Here is a 17,018-nt window from a genome sequence, read left to right on the forward strand (position 1 = left end):
AATTATTCATTTATTTATTTTTGGCCACACCACGCGGGCATGTGAGATCTTAGTTCCCTGACTGGAGATGGAAGCCAGGCCCATGGCTGTGGAAGTGCAGAGCCCTAACCACTGGACCGCCAGGGAATTCCCAAGAGTAGAATTCTCTTCACGCTCATTATATTTCAAGGGTTTTTCTTTAGCATAAGCAACTTTGTTTTATTGGGAGTAAATTTATTTGGGTATAAACTAATACAGTATTAATATATAATACTGATATATATCATATATATCACATATATAATATTGTTTAATTGGGAGTAAATTTATATGGGAATTTTTTTATCATATATATAATAGAGTTTCTCTAATTCCTTTTGTGAAAATGCTCTTGAACCACTGGCTTCAAATGGAAACCTTTACCAGGTTTGTTACATTTGCCTCTTTTTCCCCCAGTTTTTTCTTTAGCATAGATAACTTTTACCTGAAATGCCTCCCATTTCCCCTCTGCATCTCAAATTAACCTTTGCATTGTCACTTTTTAATGAAATGAAAATTGTATCATTGTTAATATGCACAGATATCCTAGCTAGATACCAACTAGGGACTTTGTAGAATCAAGATTAGCCATCATGTACATGTCAATGATAACTAGTAAAATATATATACTAGGAAGAATAATGCACATCAAAAAGCAAGAATTCAACTATAAATAAACCTAAGAAGATTGTATGTCATCTATATAAAAGAGAATAAATAAGCTGTATTCATGAATGAAGGCTCAATACTGTAAAACCCCAGTTGTCCATAAACCTAATCCATGAATTTCAGGCAATTTGAATCAATATTCTAAATAGGATCAGGGGCCTTTGGTACAATTCTTCATTTTAATTGGCAGGAAAAAATATATATGAAAACAGCCAAGGGTATTTTGAGGATAGTTATAATAAGGGAAGACATATAATATACTCCATTATAAACTACAGTAAATAAAACATGTGGCATAGAGCAGAATTAAAGAAATCACTGAAACAGAATAAAAAATCCAGAATCAGTGTCAAGTATATGAAATACTAAATGAAGTTTAGCTAACAATAGTGTGAAAAAACTAAGAAATTGAGAGGGGAATTTGCCTTACTGTATATAAAGTTATAAATCTACTTAAACTAGTTTATGATGGTTGATGAAAAAGTCAGTGGAAGGCAGAGGTCCAATGCATAGCCATGCATATATGGAAAATAACATGACAAGTGTGTTGTTCCAAGTTTGTGGAAACTGATAGTGCTGATATGATGTAAATCTATCTGTAAGGGAAAAAAATTCTGGACCCCTAAATCATATCGTATACAATGACAGATGGATTAAAATTAAATATGACAAAATAATAAAATGTCATAATGAAATATAGGAAAATATCATATAACATTGTGATGGAGGATAAATAGGAACAACTCAGAAGCCATGAAGTAAATCCTAGACCTCATTAAAACATCTTTAAAATAAAAACAAAATCAAAAGGTAAGATGTACATTGGGGGGACTTCCCTCATGGCGCAGTGGTTAAGAATCTGCCTACCAATGCAGGGGACACGGCCCTGGCCTGGGAAGATCCTACATGCCGCAGAGCAACTAAGCCCGTGTGGTGCAACTACTGAGCCTGCACTCTAAAGCCGGTGAGCCACAACTACTGAAGCCCACACGCCTAAAGCCTGTGCTCTGCAACAAGAGAAGCCACCACAATGAGAAGCCCCCGCTTGCCACAACTAGAGAAACCCCAGGCGCAGCAACGACCACCCAATGCACCCAAAAATAATAAATAAATAAATAATAAATTTAAAAAAACAGATGTACATTGGGGAAAATATTTGCAACACTTACAACAGAGCTACTATTCCTAATAAAAATATCCCCACAAACTGTTGTAAGAGAGGATAGAAAAATGGACAAAGAATATGAAGAAGCTAGTCACAGAATAAGAAAAAAGTTGTAACTATTTTGAACTGGTTTTTCTTTTGGATGGTATACCATGTGGATATAGTCTTCAAAGGAATAAAGGAAGTTCATATTTATGAGGGGGAGGTGTGCTCAATCTAATATTTGCATCTCTGACTCTGAATTCTTTCTAAACTATAATCTTACATTTCCATACACTACCAAACGTAAAATACATAGCTAGTGGGAAGCAGCCACATAGCACAGGGAGATCAGCTCGGTGCTTTGTGACCACCTAGAGGGGTGGGATAGGGAGGGTGGGAGGGAGGGAGACGCAAGAGGGAAGAGATATGGGAACATACGTATATGTATAACTGATTCACTTTGTTATAAAGCAGAAACTAACACACCATTGTAAAGCAATTATACTCCAATAAAGATGTAAAAATAAAATCTTACATTTCCTACTGCACATAATGCTTGGAAATCTAATTCACACCTCAAACCTATTAAAAGCCAAACAAACTCATATTTTTAATCAGAGTAACATGCAATCATTGTATTAAAATTAATGAGAAGAAACTGGAACTCTCCTACTTTTCTTGTGGGAATGTATTGAATAAAAATACAGCCACTTGGGAAGACAGTTTGGCAGTCCCTCAAAAGACTAAACAGTTACCATATGACCCAGCAATTTCACTCCTAGGTGTATACCCAAGGAAATTGAAAAACATGTTCACCAAAAAAACTTGTTGTACATAAATGTTCAGAGCAACATCATTCCTAATAACCAAAAAGTGGAAACAAACCAAATGTCAATCAACTGATAAATGGATAAAAAAATGTGTATCTATACAATGAAATATTAATCATAAAAAGGAATGAAGGGGGGACCTTGAAGATGGCAGAAGAGTAAGACGCGGAGATCGCCTTGCTCCCCACGGATACACCAGAAATACATCTACACGTGGAACAACTCCTACAGAACACCTACTGAAGGCTGGCAGAAGACCTCAGACCTCCCAAAAGGCAAGAAACTCCCCACGTACCTGGGTAGGGCAAAAGAAAAAAAGAAAAAACAGAGACAAAAGAATAAGGACGGCACCTGCACCAGTGGGAGGGAGCTGTGAAGGAGGAAAAGTTTCCACACACTAGGAAGCCCCTCCGCGGGCGGAGACTGCGGGAGGCGGAGGGGGGAGCTTCGGGACCGCGGAGTAGTGCACAGCGACGGGTGCGGAGGGCAAAGCGGGGAGATTCCTGCACAGACGATCCGTGACGACCGGCACTCACCAACCCGAGAGGCTTGTCTGCTCACCCGCTGGGGCGGGCAGGGCTGCGAGCTGAGGCTCGGGTTTCGGTTTTGGATGGAGCGCAGGGAGAGGACTGGGGTTGGCGGCTTGAACATAGCCTGAAGGGGTTAGTGCACCACGACTAGCCAGGAGGGAGTTCAGGGAAAAGCCTGCACCTGCCGAAGAGGCAAGAGACTTTTTCTTCCCTCTTTGTTTCCTGGTGCGCGAGGAGAGGGGTTTAAGAGCGCTGCTTAAAGGAACTCCAGAGACGGGCGCGAGCCGCGGCTAAAAGCGTGAACCCCAGAGACGGGCGCGAGCCGCGGCTAAAAGCGCGAACCCCAGAGACGGGCGCGAGCCACGGCTAAAACCGCGGACCCCAGAGACAGGCGGGAGACGCTAAGGCTGCTGCTGCCGCCACCAAGGGGCCTGTGTGCGAGCACAGGTCACTGTCCACACCCCTCTTCCGCGGAGCCTGTGCAGCCTGCCACTGGCAGGTTCCCGGGATCCAGGGACAACTTCCCTGGGAGTACGCATGGCGAGCCTCAGGCTGGTGCAACGTCACGCCGGCCTCTGCCGCAACGTCATGCCGCCTCTGCCGCCACAGGCCCGCCCCGCACGCAGTGCCCCTCCTTCCCCCATCCCCCAACCCCCGGCCTGAGTGAGCCGGAGCCCCCGAATCAGCGGCTCCTTTAACTCCGTCCTGTCTGAGCAAAAAACAGACGCCCTCCAGCGACCTACAGACAGAGGCAGGGCCAAACCAAAGCTGAGCTCCTGTGAGCTGTGAGAACAAAGAAGAGAAAGAGAAATCTCTCCCAGCAGCCACAGAAGCAGCGGATTAAAGCTCCACAATCAACTTGATATACCCTGCATCTGTGGAATACCTGAATAGACAAGGAATGATCCCAAATTGAAGAGGGGGAATTTAGGAGCAAGATCTATGATTTTTTTCCCTTTTCCTCTTTTTGTGAATGTGTACGTGTATGCTTCTGTGTGAGATCTTGTCTGTATACTCTTGCTTCCACCATTTGTCCTAGGGCTCTATCCGTCCATGGTTTTTTAAAAAAATTTTTTTTCTTAATACGTAATTTTAATTGTACTAACTTTATTATACTTTACCTTCGTTCTTTCTTTCTTTCTTTCCTTCCTTCCTTCCCTCCTTTAGACAACGAATCACCCCAAATTGAGGAGGTGGTCTCTGAGAGCAAGATTTATGATTTTTCCCCCTTTACCTCTTTTTGTGAAGGTGTATGTGTATGCTTCTGTGTAAGATTTTCTCTGTATAGCTTTGCTTCCAACATTTGTTCTAAGGTTCTATCCGTCCCTTTTTTTTCTAAATATTTTTTAATTCAATAACTATATTATACTTTATTTTATTTTTACTGTATCTTCTTTCTTTCTGTCTTTTCTCCTTCTTTCCCTCCTTCCTTCCTTCCTTCCTCCTTCCCTCCCTCCCTCCTTTCTTTCCTTCTTTGCTTCTTTCTTCCTTCCTTCCTTTCCTCCTTTCCTTCTTTCTTTCCTCATACTTCTACTGATTCTCTCTACTTTTTCTCCCTTTTATTCTGAGCCGTGTGGATGAAAGGCTCTTGGTGCTCCAGCCCAGGAGGCAGGGCTCTACGTCTGAGGTAGGAGAGCCAACTTCAGGACACTGGTCAACAAGAGACCTCCCAGCTCCACATAATATTAAACGGTGGAAATCTCCCAGAGACCTCCATCTTAACACCAGCACCCAGCTTCACTCAACGACCAGCAAGCCACAGTGCTGGACAACCTATGCCAAACAACTAGCAAAACAGGAACACAACCCCACCCATTAGCAGAGAGGCTGCCTAAAATCATAATAAGGCCACAGACACCCCAAAACACACCACCAGTTGTGAACCTGCCCACTAGAGAGACAAGATCCAGCCTCATCCAGCACAACACAGGCACTAGTCCCCTCCACCAGGAAGCCTACACAACCCACTGAAACAACCTTAGCCACTGGAGACAGACATCAAAAACAACGGGAACTACAAACGTGCAGCCTGCAAAAAGGAGACCCCAAACACAGTAAGATAAGCAAAATAAGAAGCCAGAAAAAAACACAGCAGATGAAGGAGCAAGATAAAAACCCACCAGACCTAACAAATGAAGAGGAAATAGGCAATCTACCTGAAAAAGAATTCAGAATAATGATAGTAAGGATGATCCGAAATCTTGGAAGTAGAATGGACAAAATGCAAGAAACAGTTAACAAGGACCTAGAAGAAATAAAGATGAAACAAGCAATGATGAACAATGCAATAAATGAAATTAAAAGTACTCTAGATGGGATCAATAGCAGAATAACTGAGGCAGAAGAACGGATAAGCGACCTGGAAGATAAAGTAGTGGAAATAACTACTGCAGAGCAGAATAAAGAAAAAAGAATGAAAAGAACTGAGGACAGTCTCAGAGACCTCTGGGACAACATGAAACGCACCAACATTCGAATTATAGGGGTTCCAGAAGAAGAAGAAAAAAGGAAAGGGACTGAGAAAATATTTGAAGAGATTATAGTTGAAAACTTCCCTAATATGGGAAAGGAAATAGTTAATCATGTCCAGGAAGCACAGAGAGTCCCATACAGGATAAATACAAGGAGAAATACGCCAAGACACATATTAATCAAACTGTCAAAAATTAAATACAAAGAAAGCATATTAAAAGCAGCAAGGGAAAAACAACAAATAACACACAAGGGAATCCCCATAAGGTTAACAGCTGATCTCTCAGCAGAAACCCTACAAGCCAGAAGGGAGTGGCAGGACATACTGAAAGTGATGAAGGAGAAAAACCTGCAACCAAGACTACTCTACCCAGCAAGGATCTCATTCAGATTTGATGGAGAAATTAAAACCTTTACAGACAAGCAAAAGCTGAGAGAGTTCAGCACCACCAAACCAGCTTTACAACAAATGCTAAAGGAACTTCTCTAGATAAGAAAAGCAAGAGAAGGAAACGACCTATAATAACGAACCCAAAACAATATAGAAAATGGGAATAGGAACATACATATCGATAATTACCTTAAATGTAAATGGACTAAATGCTCCCACCAAAAGACACAGATTGGCTGAATGGATACAAAAACAAGACCCTTATATATGCTGTCTACAAGAGACCCACTTCAGACCTAGAGACACATACAGGCTGAAAGTAAGGGGATGGAAAAAGATATTCCATGCAAATGGAAACCAAAAGAAAGCTGGAGTGGCAATTCTCATATCAGACAAAATAGACTTTAAAATAAGGACTATTAAAAGAGACAAAGAAGGACACTACATAATGATCAAGGGATCGATCCAAGAAGAAGATATAACAATTGTAAATATTTATGCACCCAACATAGGAGCAGCTCAATACATAAGGCAAATACTAACAGCCATAAAAGGGGAGATTGACAGTAACACATTCATAGTAGGGGACTTTAACACCCCACTTTCACCCATGGACAGATCATCCAAAATGAAAATAAATAAAGAAACACAAGCTTTAAATGATACATTAAACAAGATGGACTTAATTGATATTTATAGGACACTCCATCCAAAAACAACAGAATACACATTTTTCTCAAGTGCTCATGGAACATTCTCCAGGATAGATCATATCTTGGGTCACAAATCAAGCCTTGGTAAATTTAAGAAAACTGAAATTGTATCAAGTATCTTTTCTGACCACAACGCCATGAGACTATATCAATTACAGGAAAAGATCTGTAAAAAATACAAACACATGGAGGCTAAACAATACACTACTTAATAACGAAGTGATCACTGAAGAAATCAAAGAGGAAATAAAAAAATACCTAGAAACAAATGACAATGGAGACACAACGACCCAAAACCTATGGGATGCAGCAAAAGCAGTACTAAGGGGGAAGTTTATAGCAATACAAGCCCACCTTAAGAAGCAGGAAACATCTCGAATAAACAACCTAACCTTGCACCTAAAGCAATTAGAGAAAGAAGAACAAAAAAACCCCAAAGCTAGCACAAGGAAAGAAATCATAAAAATCAGATCAGAAATAAATGAAAAAGAAATGAAGGAAACGATAGCAAAGATCAATAAAACTAAAAGCTGGTTCTTTGAGAAGATAAACAAAATAGATAAACCACTAGCCAGACTCATCAAGAAAAAAAGGGAGAAGACTCAAATCAATAGAATTAGAAATGAAAAAGGAGAAGTAACAACTGATACTGCAGAAATAAAAAAAACCATGAGAGATTACTACAAGCAACTCTTTGCCAATAAAATGGAGAATCTGGAAGAAATGGACAAATTCTTAGAAATACACAACCTGCCAAGACTGAATCAGGAACAAATAGAAAATATGAACAGACCAATCACAAGCACTGAAATTGAAACTGTGATTAAAAATCTTCCAACAAACAAAAGCCCAGGACCAGATGGCTTCACAGGTGAATTCTATCACACGTTTAGAGAAGAGCTAACACCTATCCTTCTCAAACTCTTCCAAAATATAGCAGAGGGAGGAACACTCCCAAATTCCTTCTACGAGGCCACCATCACCTTGATACCAAAACCAGTCAAGGATGTCACAAAGAAAGAAAACTACAGGCCAATATCACTGATGAACATAGATGCAAAAATCCTCAACAAAATACTAGCAAACAGAAACCAACAGCACATTAAAAGGATCATACACCATGATCAAGTGGGGTTTATTCCAGGAATGCAAGGATTCTTCAATATACACAAATCTATCAATGTGATAAACCATATTAACAAATTGAAGGAGAAAAACCATATGATCATCTCAATAGATGCAGAGAAAGCTTTTGACAAAATTCAACACCCATTTATGATAAAAACTCTCCAGAAAGTAGGCATAGAGGGAACTTTCCTCAACATAATTAAGGCCATATATGACAAGCCCACAGCAAACATCATCCTCAATGGTGAAAAACTGAAAGCATTTCCACTAAGATCAGGAACAAGACAAGGTTGCCCACTCTCACCACTCTTATTCAACATAGTTTTGGAAGTTTTAGCCACAGCAATCAGAGAAGAAAAGGAAATAAAAGGAATCCAAATCGGAAAAGAAGAAGTAAAGCTGTCACTGTTTGCAGATGACATGATACTATACATAGAGAATCCTAAAGATGCTACCAGAAAACTACTAGAGCTAATCAATGAATTTGGTAAAGTAGCAGGATACAAAATTAATGCACAGAAATCTCTGGCATTCCTATATACTAATGATGAAAAATCTGAAAGTGAAATCAAGAAAACACTCCCATTTACCATTGCAACAAAAAGAATAAAATATCTAGGAATAAAGCTACCTAAGGAGACGAAAGACCTGTATGCAGAAAATTATAAGACACTGATGAAAGGAATTAAAGGTGATACAAATAGATGGAGAGATATACCATGTTCTTGGATGGGAAGAATCAACATTGTGAAAATGACTGTACTACCCAAAGCAGTCTACAGATTCAATGCAATCCCTATCAAACTACCACTGGCATTTTTCACAGAACTAGAACAAAAAATTTCGCAATTTGTATGGAAACACAAAAGACCCCGAATAGCCAAAGCAATCTTGAGAACGAAAAAAGGAGCTGGAGGAATCAGGCTCCCTGACTTCAGACTATATTACAAAGCAACAGTAATCAAGACAGTATGGTACTGGCACAAAAACAGAAAGATAGATCAGTGGAACAGGATAGAAAACCCAGAGATAAACCCACGCACATATGGACACCTTATCTTTGATAAAGGAGGCAGGAATGTACAGTGGAGAAAGGACAGCCTCTTCAACAAATGGTGCTGGGAAAACTGGACAGGTACATGTAAAAGTATGAGATTAGATCACTCCCTAACACCATACACAAAAATAAGCTCAAAATGGATTAAAGACCTAAATGTAAGGCCAGAAACTATCAAACTCTTAGAGGAAAACACAGGAAGAACACTCTATGACATAAATCACAGCAAGATCCTTTCTGACCCACCTCCTAGAGTAATGGAAATAAAAACAAAAATAAACAAATGGGACCTAATGAAACTTCAAAGCTTTTGCACAGCAAAGGAAACCATAACCAAGACCAAAAGACAACCCTCAGAATGGCAGAAAACATTTGCAAATGAAGCAACTGACAAAGGATTAATCTCCAAAATTTACAAGCAGCTCATGCAGCTCAATAACAAAAAAACAAACAACCCCATCCAAAAATGGGCAGAAGACCTAAATAGACATTTCTCCAAAGAAGATATACAGAATGCCAACAAACACATGAAAGAATGCTCAACATCATTAATCATTAGAGAAATGCAAATCAAAACTACAATGAGATATCATCTCACACCAGTCAGAATGGCCATCATCAAAAAATCTAGAAACAATAAATGCTGGAGCGGGTGTGGAGAAAAGGGGACACTCTTGCACTGCTGGTGGGAATGTGAATTGGTTCAGCCACTATGGAGAACAGTATGGAGGTTCCTTAAAAAACTACAAATAGAATTACCATATGACCCAGCAATCCCACTACTGGGCATATACCCTGAGTAAACCAAAATTCAAAAAGAGTCATGTACCAAAATGTTCATCGCAGCTCTATTTACAATAGCCCGGAGATGGAAACAACCTAAGCGCCCATCATCGGATGAATGGATAAAGAAGATGTGGCACATATACACAATGGAATATTACTCAGCCTTAAAAAGAAATGAAATTGAGCTATTTGTAATGAGATGGATAGACCTAGAGTCTGTCATACAGAGTGAAGTAAGTCAGAAAGAAAAAGACAAATACCATATGCTAACACATATATATGGAATTTTAGGGAAAAAAAATGTCATGAAGAACCTAGGGGTAAGACAGGAATAAAGACGCAGACCTACTGGAGAACGGACTTGAGGATATGGGGAGGGGGAAGGGTGAGTTTTGACAGGGCGAGAGAGAGTCATGGACATATACACACTAACAAACGTAGTAAGGTGGATAGCTGGGGGGAAGCAGCCGCAAGGCACAGGGATATTAGCTCAGTGCTTTGTGACAGCCTGGAGGGGTGGGGTGGGGAGGGTGGGAGGGAGGGGGACGCAGGAGGGAGGACATATGGGAACATATGTATATGTATAGCTGATTCACTTTGTTATAAAGCGGAAACTAACACACCATTGTGAAGCAATTATACCCCAATAAAGATGTTTAAAAAAAAAAGGAATGAAGTACTGATACAATGTGCAATGTGTATGAACCATTATAAGTTAAAGAAGTCAAATACTACTCAGCCATGAAAAAGAATGAAATTTTGCCATTTGCAACAACATGGATGCACTTGAGGGTATTATGCTAAGTGCAATAAATCAGAGAAAGATAAATACTATATGAAATCACTTATATGTGGATTCTAAAAAATTAATGAATATAACAAAACAGAAACAGATATAGACAACAAAATACCAGTGGGGAAAGGGAATGGGGTAGGGGCAAGATAAGGGTAGAGGATTAAGAGGTACAAGCTACTATGTATAAAATCAATAAGCTACAAGGATGTATGGTACATCACAGGGAATATAGCCAACATTTTATAATAACTATACATGAAATATAACCTTTAAAAATCGAATCACTATGTTGTACACCTGAAACATATACTATTGTACATCAACTATACCTCAGTTAAAAAAAGAAAGAAGCCAGACACAAAAAGCCACCTATTCTATCATTCCATTGATATGAAATATCCAGAATAGACAAATACCTAGAGACAAAAGTAGATTCGTTTCCAGTGGCTGAGGGGAGGGGGAAGTGAAGAGTGGCTATTAATGGTTTATTAATTTACTAGGGCTGCCATAACAAAGTACCACAACTGGGTGGCTTAAACAACAGAAATTCATTGTCTCATAATTCTGGAAACTAGAGGTCTGAGATCAAGGTGCTGGCAGTGCCCATGTTCCCCCTGGAGGCACTAGGGAAGTGTCTGCCCCAGGCCTTCCTCCCAGCTTCTGGTAGTTCCTTGGCTTGTGGCAGCATAATACTAATCTTCACGTGGTGTTCTCCCTGTGTGTGTGTCTGTTTTTGTGTCCAAATTTCCCCTTTTTATAAGGACATCAGTCACATTGGATTAGGGACCCACCCTACTCCAGTATGATTTCATATTAACTAATTCCATCTGCAATTACCCTATTTCCAAATAAGGACACTTTCTGAAGTAGGGCTTCAACATGAAATTTGGGGAACAAACACAATTCAACCTGTAACAAATGGGTATGGAGTTCCTTTTGGGGGTGATGGAACTGTTCTGGGAGTTAGTGAGTGGTGGTGGGTGCACAACATTGTGAATATACTATAAACCACTGAATTGAACATTGTAATGGTGAATTTTGTGTTATGTGAATTAAATTTCAATTAAAAATTACCCCCCCAAAAAACCTTAACCCTCTGGCAAGGTTATCTTTTTCAAGCCTGGGTGCAATGTTATTCCTCACAATTTACGTAGAATATAAGCTCCCATGAGGACAAGGATTTTTGTGTAATCTGTATCTTAGTGCTTAGTATACTGCTGGAAACATCATAGATGATGAATAAATATTTGTTGAATTAATAGATGAATAAATGAGAGTTTTATACCATGTCTTAAAATTGTGCATCCGAGAGGTAAAATATCTTAAATATGTAACCTTTAAAATTAATCTGGTTTTAAATACTACAGTCAAACAGTGCCTTAATAGTCTTCTCATTGCAGAAATCTTGTTGCAGCCTTAGTAGAGAGGGATGGCAAAGTCTAATTCAGGGTCATCACTGCTCAAAGAGCTCTTTAGCTGAAAATAGAGAAAAGTAGCAAAACTCATCATCTCTAAAAAATTTCTCTCAAATGGATCATCTCCCATGTTCCTACTCTGTTAATACTTGCTTTGTGGGACTTCCCTGGTGGTGCAGTGGATAAGACTCCACGCTCCCAGTGCAGAGGGCTCAGGTTCAATCCCTGGTCAGGGAACTAGACCCCACATGCATGCCGCAACTAAGAGTTCACATGCCACTACTAAGGAGCCCACATACTGTAACTAAGGAGCCCACAAGCCACAACTAAGGAGCCCACCTGCCACAACTAAGACCCTAGATAAAATATTTTTTTAAAAGACTTGCTTTGTGATTCCCATTTTCTCAGCTAGAAGCCAGAAGGCTAGAGAGCCTGGTGGATGCAGAGGAGAGGCTCCTAAGACACACAAAGCAGGGTAGAGAAGGTTGGTGAGTGAAACTGTAGAAGAAAAGGGGATTATTCAGCACAGACATGATTTGGTAGAGTTGTTAACATTTGGAACCCTATGTTGATTGGTGAATTGTACTAAGTCTTCATGGAGTTGGAAAGGCCCTTCAGTGTTATCCCTAATTGAAGCAAAGGTGCCAGGCATTGAAACAGTTGTTGGATGTGGAGATGGGGCATGACTTTCCATTAGATGACTTTCTTGAGCCAAGGGCAAGTCCTGAGAGAGACTCAGCTGAGAGTTATTGGCTGCTGAATCTCTAAGCAGCTGAGAGAATGAGTAACTTAGTCCTAAAGGGGGAGACATCTGAGAGGCACACTACCGCATACACTACAGTTTATTACATTTCCTATCAAGGCCATGTGATTCTTCTGAGATGGAGGGAGTAGATGATGGCTGGAAGTAATGAAACTGGAGCCCAAATGAGAGCCAAGGAATGTTAGAAAGGGAAGGCAAGGAGAATTAAAGACTGAAGAACAAGTGATTGGTTCTTTAGATTTTCAGTGATTTATGAGATCTTTCCCTTACAGTGGCCTCCTATGAGTGAAAATGGGTGACTTCGTATCCTCCATCGGAGTTCTGCTGTGAGCCCAGATAGGCAGACAAGAAGAAAAGCCTGTCAAAAGAATCTGGAGGAGGAAAATTTTCCTAAGGCAGATTTTGTTTGGTTTGGTTTTGTTCTCATCAGTCCCTATTATGCCATTGTCAAATGCCTACTTCGTCTAACACAAGTCAAACCCTGGTCAAAAGGATGAATTCCTAGTTTGCTAAGGATTTTTATTGTGAATGGGTGTCAAATGTTTTTCAAATTGTTTTTCATCAATTGATCTTATCAGGTCTTTTTCTTTAAATTGTTAATATGACACATTACATTGATTTTCAAATGTCAAACCTTCCTTGCATACCTGGAATAAACCCATACAGTCATGGTAATTATTATTTTTTTATATATTGCTGGATTCAATTTGTTAGTATTATGTTGGGGATTTTTGCATCCCTTGCTCATGAGAGGTATTGGTATATACTTTATTTATAATTGATTCAGTTGCCTGGGTTAGAGCACTCAAGTCCTACATTTCCTTTCCAGGAGCTTCCAACATCCTTGCGGTCTAACCTTAAAGTGACTGCGTATCTCTTGCCCTATTCCAAAGCTCTTACATCAACACACTGTACCTATCACTAGATTTACATAGCAACTAGACTCTTGAAAAGGGAATACTAATCAAATGCTTTACTCAAAATGAATTTTTTCAAAACCAATACATAAGAAGTAATAAACACTTTCGACTGTACAAAAAAGAGCTAAGTGACCTACACCCTGTTTTCTCCCCATCACATTTATATAATCGGTAAATAAAGCATTTATAAGGAAATGTGAACATATTAACAATGCTTAGTCATGACACTGACAATGCCTAGTCCAACTATCAGCCTCACAAGCATATAGCCTATGGTTGTATTCATCTTCTTCTCCTTGGCATCACAATCTCTGTATTTCTCAGACCCGGGGCCATTCTTCCATCTTGGTGACCTGGTCCTGTCTTGGTCAGACTGCAGTGAGTCCCTTGTCTTCTCAAGAGTCACCATGGAACAGTGATTGAAAGCATGTTCTGTGGAGCCAAACTGCCTGAGTTTGAAGCCTGGCTCGGCCACTTACTAGCAGCATGGTCTTAGGCAAGTTACTTAAACTCTCTGTGCCTCAGTTTTCTCATCTATATTATTATGACAATAATAAGTGTACCTACTTCTTAGGGCTATTGTGGAAACTAAATGGAGTTAATATCCATAAAGTATTTAGAACAGTGTCTGATATACAGTAAACACCGTTATAAGTGTTAGCTATTAATGTCATTATTTCAGTGTATCTGAGATCCTCTTGAATTCAGTGTTGATGGCCCTTGCCAGCCTCTTCACATGCCTGTGATGTTTGCTGACATTTTCTAGTCCTAGTTTCTCTTCATAGTAAACCTTTCTTCTGCCTTCCCAGGCCCTATCAAAAACAGAAGTATGGGGGACAGGCAATATTATCAGGCAGTCTTTTGACCCCCATTTGGCCATATAAGAATGGGCCTTGGGCTTGGAACACTTCCTGACCAAGAGATAAAGAGCCCACACAACCTCTGCTTGAGTGAATATCTTTCCCTGTTGCCAGCTCAATGTATGCTCCTTTGTACCACTTAAGCATGTGTGTCATATGGCACCTGACCAACCCCACTGCTGTATCTGTCCAATGAGGGGAGGGGACAGGGCCTTTTACTAAGGTACAAGAGATGTGTGCAAAGGCAAACTGCCCTGAGTCAGCTGTGGAGAGAGACCCAGTGGCCACAGGGGACCAACACACACTACTGAAGCTGATCTTGCTGTCTCTTCTCTATGTAAGTAAAGTACTGTTGCATTCAGTACTTGACTGCATTGTATTTTCCTTGGTGACTCCAATATCAAGATGCAGTGGGCAGAAGTGTTTGGAATCCTCACCTGGGACTGGTAACCAGTACACAGTGTTCTGCTCGACAAAAACAAAACAAAACAAAAAATTCTACTCAGGGGAATTCCCTGGTGATCCAATGGTTAGGTCTCTGTGCTTTCACCGCCAAGGGTGCGGGTTCAATCCCTGGTCAGGGAACTAAGATCCCACAAGCCAGGGCGGCCAAAAAAAATTTCCACTCAGGAAGTCCATTTGCAAGAATGACAGGTAAGCCTGGGAGGCTCTAGTGTCATGAACTCCTGGCTTCAGTTCTAGTTCAAGCCAGTAAGAACTAAGTCACCCTGACTCGGCCACTGACTCCTCACAAGGTGTCTCCCCAGCATGAAAAAACTAAATGAGCAAGGGTATGAATGCATGTCTCAAGGCCTGAACAAATGTTAACTCAAAAAACAAGCAAAGAGCCTCACACCCATGTCCTTTCTGAGAATGTTCCTTTGGTAATGAGGCTTTTCTGCAGAGTTGTTGAGAGTCCCCTGTCTGGTATCTTTTTTTTTTTTTTTTTTTTTTTGCTGTACGCGGGCCTCACTATTGTGGCCTCTGCCGTTGCGGAGCACAGGCTCTGGACGCGCAGGCTCAGCGGCCATGGCTCACAGGCCCAGCCGCTCCGTGGCATGTGGGATCTTCCCGGACCGGGGCACAAACCCGTGTCCCCTACATCGGCAGGCAAACTCTCAACCACTGCGCCACCAGGGAAGCCCCCCTGTCTGGTATCTTGAATCCAGCCAGAGTTCTAGTAGGATTGACACTCACAAGTGCAGTAGGAAGAGGGGAATTTTGCTGTATTCTTTTGGTGGGTAGTTCAGGGTAATGAATTAATATTTGTTGAGTGAGCATCCACCTCTACTACACTACTGTGTGAGGTCCTATAACAGGTATAAAACAGACAATGAGTTGTTAAACATAAGATAATTGAGCATAAGACAAAGCTCTTGGCGTGGAGAATCTTCCAGTAGGGCTGAAACCTGTCTAACAATGCTACATCTATAGGAGAATAATAAATGCATTAAGAGGGACTTTGGAAGAACAAAAGAGCTTCAACGGAAAATTGGGGAAGCCTCCATAGAAGAAGTGACATTTGAGCAGGGCCTTGAAGAATGGCCAGGGTTTAGTATGCAGAGATGTGAATGGGAGTGAGAGGAAAGAAGGGTATTGCAGGCAAAGGAAAGATTGGGTTGGCCAAGAAGTTCGTTCAGGTTTTTCCATACCATGTTATGGAAAAACAAGAACTTGTTGGCCAACCCAATAGCTTGAATAAACTACAGAAGTGAAAATGAGTAAAGGGCATTTGTGTAGGAAACCCAGATTTGGTATGAAAGGAATGGGGAGAGTTAGGCTGAAAAGATGGCTTTGACCAGACTTGATAGTACTTAAATGCTGGACTAAGTTAGATTTGGGGTTTTAGACATTGGATACAACTGAAGGATTAAGAGAGATGGCAGGCCTGGATGAGAGTTACACTTTAAAAAGTTAACCTGCTGAGGGGGACCTTCAAGATGGCAGAGGAGTAAGACATGGAGACCACCTTCCTCCCCACAAATACATCAAAAATACATCTACGTGTGGAACAACTTCTACAGAACACCTACTGAATGCTAGCAAAAGACCTCAGACTTCCCCAAAGACAAGAAAATCACGACGCCCCTGGGTAGAGCAAAAGAAAAAAGAAAAAACAAAGACAAAAGAATAGGGATGGGACCTGCACCTTTGGGAGGGAGCTGTGAAGGAGGAAAAGTTTCCACACACTAGGAAGACTCTTCACTGGTGGAGATGGGGGGTGGGTAGGGGGAAACTTCAGAGCCACAGAGGAGAGCACAGAAATAGGGGTGCAGAGGGCAAAGCGGAGAGATTCCCACAGAGAGGATCAGTGCCAACCAGCACTCACCAGCCCGAGAGGCTTGTCTGCTCACCCGCCAGGGGTGGGGTGGGGACTGGGAGCTGAGGCTTGGGCTTCAGAGGTAAGATTCCAGGGAGAGGACTGGGGTTGGCTGCGTGAACACAGCCTGAAGGGGGCTACTGTACCACAGCTAGCTGGGAGGGAGTCCGGGAAAAAGTCTGGAACTGCCTAAGAGGCAAGAG

This window comes from Phocoena sinus, chromosome X, assembly GCF_008692025.1.
Source record: "Phocoena sinus isolate mPhoSin1 chromosome X, mPhoSin1.pri, whole genome shotgun sequence".
Classification (NCBI taxonomy): domain Eukaryota; kingdom Metazoa; phylum Chordata; class Mammalia; order Artiodactyla; family Phocoenidae; genus Phocoena; species Phocoena sinus.